General features: G+C 36.4%; 1 pseudogene across 1 annotated transcript in view; it reads right to left on the bottom strand.

The window, feature by feature from the left end:
* LOC306651579 (high mobility group protein B3-like) overlaps positions 1–1,231 on the bottom strand; it is a 75,638-nt pseudogene extending 74,407 nt beyond the window's left edge. Inside the window, exon 1 of the transcript in view lies at positions 1,117–1,231. The product of the transcript in view is annotated as a high mobility group protein B3-like (transcript). The remainder of the gene's footprint in view (positions 1–1,116) is intronic.
* Between the last annotated feature and the right edge of the window lie 4,769 nt (positions 1,232–6,000).

Here is a 6,000-nt window from a genome sequence, read left to right on the forward strand (position 1 = left end):
CTGATTATTCATGACTCTTCTGTTCATGCATACTTCATTTAAAGAAGTAGGCAATTTTTTCAATATTTGCACATTGACTTTCACAGGGAAAGCCTTTCACCATTCACCTAGTCCACAGTTTCTAGGTGTACCATCCTTCTGAATTCATGGAAATAATTGCTGTTAAAGTCCATGACTGTTCTATCCTGGTGCCCAGGACACCATGCAAATAGACCTGGCACCTGGGTTTGCAGAGTCCTGTCTGGAGTCTGGGTCCATTGCAATGATCTTGCAGCTAGGGTCCATCTGGATCCTGGGTTATTACATGCCAGCCTGACACCAGCTTGCACAGGGGAATGCTGGTCCTAGGGTGAGTCTAGAGCCTGTGTCTGCAAAGGTTGGCCTGTGTTCTGGATATATAGTGGCTATTTTGGAGCCCACAGGGGCAACCTTGAGGCCTTGGTACAAAGGGGTCTACCTAGTATCAGGGTACACTGAATGGACCTGGACTCTAGATCTACAGGAGCCTAGGGCCAGGACAACCATCCTGGAGTCCGGGTTCAGTATGGCAGTGTGGCTCAACTGGACACTGGGTCTGTAAGGAATGGTGCAGAATTTGAGTCCATGCATGTTATTAGATTGGTATCTGGGTCCCCAGAACAGGTCTCAAACTTCAGTCTCTGGGGACCATCCTAGAACTGTGTCTGAGGATGCTGGCATCAAGGCTAAGTATTTGAGGGCTGACTTGTAGCCTTAGGCCATGAGGGCTAACCTACAATCTTGGATTGCTGAAAGCTGGATGTTTGGAGCAGGTCTGGTGCTGAGGTTGACTAGGATGGGTTTGGATTTGGGCTCCACTTGATTTTGGGCCCCAGAGGATGTCCTGGAGATTTTAGGTACAGGGGATAACTGTGCTGGGAAAATGTGGAAGCTATGTCTCTGGATGCTGGCCTGGAGTCTGGTACTGCAGTGGTCTCCTCGAGCTGAGGTCTACAGGTGACAACCTCATGCTGAGACAGGCCTTGAAGTTAGGTCTGCTGGTACTGGATTAAAGCTTTGGGTCTTCAGTGCCTTCCCTGATGCTGAGTTGAGCCTAACGATTGGGACCATAAGGGCTGGCCTTATACTAGCACTGACTCAAGCTTATAACCATAGGTCCTGGTCTGGTGATCAGGTGGTGTTGAAATCCTGGCCCTATGGAAATCAGTCTGGAGCCTGGAGCAGTTGGAACTGGCACGATACCTGAAGCCATTTTTGGTGTGGGAGGGGTCTGAAGACTGGGGCAAGATGGATGCTTGGTCTTTGGGACTCAGGTCCCAGACTGCTACTGGCTGTCAATGAGGCAAGCCTGATACTTGCCAAATACAGTCACAATCAATCAAATGCCATCACCCTATGTAAATGTATGATTATACAAATGGTATGCTTCTACTTCATGTACAAACCAAAAAACAAGCTGTACCCCATTTGTTTACAATAAAAAATAAAAAAATAAAATTAAAAAAAGAAAAGAAAATTTAAAAAATGTTAGTTAGGTATTCAATATATGAATGAGAGGGGGTAAGTACAAACATTCTGTTCATAACATCATTGATTCATTTCAAAAAATTTTAAATGGATTCTTTAGAGAGTGTTTTTTACTAAATAATATTTTAAAAAAATTATATACAAAATACAAAAATTGTTCATGTCGGTTGGGTACCATGTAACATTATTTTAAATATTGCCTAATATTTAAATCCAGTTAAATATATTTATATCCTCAAACATTTATCAATTAATTCTCTTTGGTGAAATATTTCAAAATATTTCTTCTGTCTATTGGAATGTATAGTACATAATTGTTATTTGTAGTCATCATACTGTACAATAGTAGCCCAAAACTTCTTGCCCCTAACTGTAACTTGGTATGCACTGATCAACCATTCCCTATCTCTCCTATCCATTGTCTTTCACAGCCTTTTATAGCCTTAGATTCAAGTTATACAACCTTTTTCAGTTTGAGCTCCAAGGCAGGCAAAACAGAAACTAGTCCTCATCAGTGCACAGAGTTGTTAAAATACAGGAAATAAATTCCACTCTACTCCTTCCAGTCTGAGAGAAAAGAAAACAGGAAGTGACCACAATATGACAGAGAAGGTAGGGAAAAGACAATGTAAAATGTTAGGAAATTTCTCTCCATTTGAGTGTGCATTTTTTTGATTGGGTATTTGACTGACATAGATGTTTGATTGATTTCCACAGTGCCTATAAAGTTATTTTAGGTAGTGCCTAGTTATTATTTTAGTATTTTCTTGAGGAAACAAGGATCTGCCTCTTAGTACACAAAATTCTGATGTTGTTTCCCACATTATCTATTATTTATCTTATAAATAGTCTATCTCAAACATTTAAAATTAATATAATTATTGATATGCTATGATCTAGGTCTGCTTTTAAATTTTGTTCCTGATTATTTTGTTTTTTATCTGTATTCATTTGTTTGCCTTCCTGTGGATTACTTGAACACTTTTTAGAATTCTCTTTTATCTCTATTGTTTTCGTATTGCTTTTCAAATGATTGATCCAAGTATTTCATTACAGATACATATGTGTAATGTATACACTCTTTCTCTTTATATATATAGACATTGTGTGTGTGTATATGTACAGTAATATATATAGTATATATAATATATACATAGTATATATAGTAATATATATTACTATCTACTGATATTGCTGTTTATCCAATTCTAGTGAAGTATACAAAACTTAATTCATTTTATCCTTCCATAGTCATGATAAAATTGTTTAATATTCCCTCTACATAATTGAACAATGCTGACAGTTTTGTTTTTGCACTGTCATATATTCTTTAGAAAATTCAAGGAAGGAAAGCATATTTTATTTTTCATTATTTTTGCTTATTCTCTTCTTTATTCTTTTCCGATGATCTAAGTTTCCATATTTTATTGTTATTTTTATATCATACAACTGATTTTAGCCATTCTTTTTGGTCAGGTCTGCTGATATCAAATTCTGTTTTCCTTCATTCTAGAATGGTTTGATTTCTTTTGTTGTTGTTGTTGTTGTTGTTGAAATACATTTTCATTGGATATAGTTTCCTGGGTTGTTTCCTTTTATCATATCATTTCTTCCTGGTCTCCATTGTTTCTCATGAGAAATATGCTGTCATTACTTTTGTTTTCTTCAATTGACAAGGTGTTTTCTTGCTACTTTCAATATTTTTCCTTGATTTTGCTTGTCATAAATTGGATTATAATGTGTGTTGAATGGCATAAATTTCTGTGGAATTATAATTTTTGATGATTCTTGGGTTTCTTAAATCCATAGGTTTAAGTGTTTTGGCAAATTGAAAAATTCAGTCATTAATATTTGAATACTTTTTCTGCTTCACTCTTTCTCTTCTCTATTTGAACTTCTGATGATAAAAAATATTAGATCTGTTATAGTTTAATATGTCCTCTAGCTTCTGCTGTCTACCTTTTTCAATGTATTTTCTCTTAGTCGTATAAGTTTGGTTGTTCTGTTTTCCAATTCACTGGGTATTTCTTCTGTCTCCTATCTTCCAGTGTACTACTAAATATATTCTTGTAATTTTTGTTTCAATTATTTTAAACATTAATTATAATTACATTTGTTTTCTGTTTCCTTTCTTCTTTCTCTTTTAGTATTTCCCTTTTTGCTGAGGCTTTCCATTTCTTTTGGGAGGCTTTCTTATTTTTTACTTTTTCATATGTGTTTGTAATTTTGTGTTGAAAGATTTCTACCATGGGTGCTTTAAAATATTTTTTCTGAAAATCGTCTTGCCATCTATTGATTTTTCACTTTATTCTGTTTGAGACCTTCCTGTTCTTGGTTTGAAGAGTGATTTTTAATCAAAATATGTACATTTTCATTTATGTTACTAGATTCTAGATATATTTAAATATTTAAATTGTAGTACATTTGAGTTTTAAAAACATTATGGCAGGGAAAATGAGGTTGCCACCTTATTACTTATAGGTAAGTTAGAAATTCAGTTTCCTTAGGCAGTTTGTGTTGACAGAAAGCGAGTCTTCATTAATGTTTGGAGGGGGTATTTTGACTCCCAGAATGACTTCACTTAATTCTGTACTTGAGGAATTTCTTTATTTCTTTGGTGATGGTGAGAGTCCTGATTCACCACTAGTTTACCTCTGATGTCATTTCAGTTGGGACAGAGTGAATGAGGCACCTTATTATTGGCAAGTGGCAGAGGAAGCCACTTCTTCTGAGAGGTCTCCACTCACACTTTTGTGACAGGCTAACATGTTCCTTGTGGAAGGTTTGGCATCCTACTTAACCTTTTCTGACACCACTCTAGTGGGGACATAGGGTACCTCATTATAGCACTCTGGTGGGGACTTCCTTAATGCCTTGCAAGGTGGAAGCCAAGGTTTCCTACTCAGCTTACATTTAACTCATATTTGGTAAGTGTATCAAATAGATGAATCTTTGAGAATTACATTGGATTATTATAAGCTTTAAGAAGGTGATTAATTCAATTGCATCTGCTCTACCAGATGTAGTTTCCTTGCCTAAGCAAATTAGCACATCTTCTGATACATGATATTCAGCTATTGACCTAGCCAATTTTTTTCTACATCTGCTAGTAAAGACCACAATAATCAATTTGCTTTTAGTTATGAAAGCCTGCAGTACACATTCATTGTTCCACCTCAAAGAATATATCAATATATCTCCAGATCTCTCTCATAAGTTAGTTGGCAGGGATCTTGATCCCTTTCCCTGGATCACACTGGTCTATGACATTGATGGCATCATGCTTAGTAAAACAAATGAGCAAGAATTATCAACTTCACCATATCTTTGATAAGATATCTACATGACAAAGGGCAAAAAATAAATCCAACAATAATACAGAGTATTCTAATTCAATAAAATTTCTAGGGGTTCAGTGGTATGAGGCATATCTATTCTAAGGATAAGTTATTACATGTTGCCCCTCTTACAATAAAAAATGTGGTACAATGCCTAGTGGTCTTTTTTGGATTTTGGAGGCATTATATTCTTCACTGGGTGGTATAGACAAAAAGCTGCTAAATGTAGTAGGATTCAGAACAAGAAAGGACTTGACAATAGGTGTAGGTTGCCATACAAGCTGATCTATGGCATATGATGCACTTGGACCATATCCAAGCTAGCAGAGCCAATTTTGTTAGAGGTATCCATAGAATATATTGATAATGTTTGGAGACTCTGGCAGTCTTGTAAGTGAATCATGGTTTATACAAATAGAATGTTGTAGGAAATCCTTGTACACTCTGAAGATGACTATGTTCCTTTTGGGAAACAGTTTTTGGCTTGCTACTGGATTTCCAGAAAGACTGCATGCTTAACCATGGGCCACCAAATTATATGAAAACTGAGCTTCCCTTCACAAGCTGACTAATCTGATCCACCAAGCCATGAAGTTGAATATGCACAGAAGCACTGTATTATCATATTCTAGTGGTATAAATAAGATCAGTCTCAAGCAGGACCAGAAGGCAGAAGTGAGTTACATGAAGTGGCCCAAATGTTCATCACTCCCATTCCTCCCACATTACATTCTTTATCCCATCCTGAACCTAAGTGTTATAAAGGGTTTCCTATGATAAGTTGACAAAGCAAATGGAAACTAGGGCTTGGTTTACAGATAACACCCACAAGTGGACAGCTGGACAGCTTGAGTACAGAATCCCCCTTTTGTGACATATCAGAAGGACAGTGACGAAGGGAAATCCTTTTACTGAGCATAATTTCTATCAGTACAAATTTCACTACTTTTGCTTGGAAAGAGAAATGGACAGACATATTACTGTGTGCTAGTTCAAGGGATATGGCCAACAGTTTGGTTAGATGATCAAAAACTTGGAAGGAACATAATGGGAAAATTGGTAACAAGGAGTTCTGGAGAAGAGCAATGTGGATATAACTTTCTGGATGGGTAAAAAAAAAAAAGAAAGATATTTGTGTTTCATGTGAACATTTCCA

Source organism: Sciurus vulgaris, assembly GCF_902686455.1.
Source record: "Sciurus vulgaris genome assembly, chromosome: X".
NCBI classification, from domain to species: domain Eukaryota; kingdom Metazoa; phylum Chordata; class Mammalia; order Rodentia; family Sciuridae; genus Sciurus; species Sciurus vulgaris.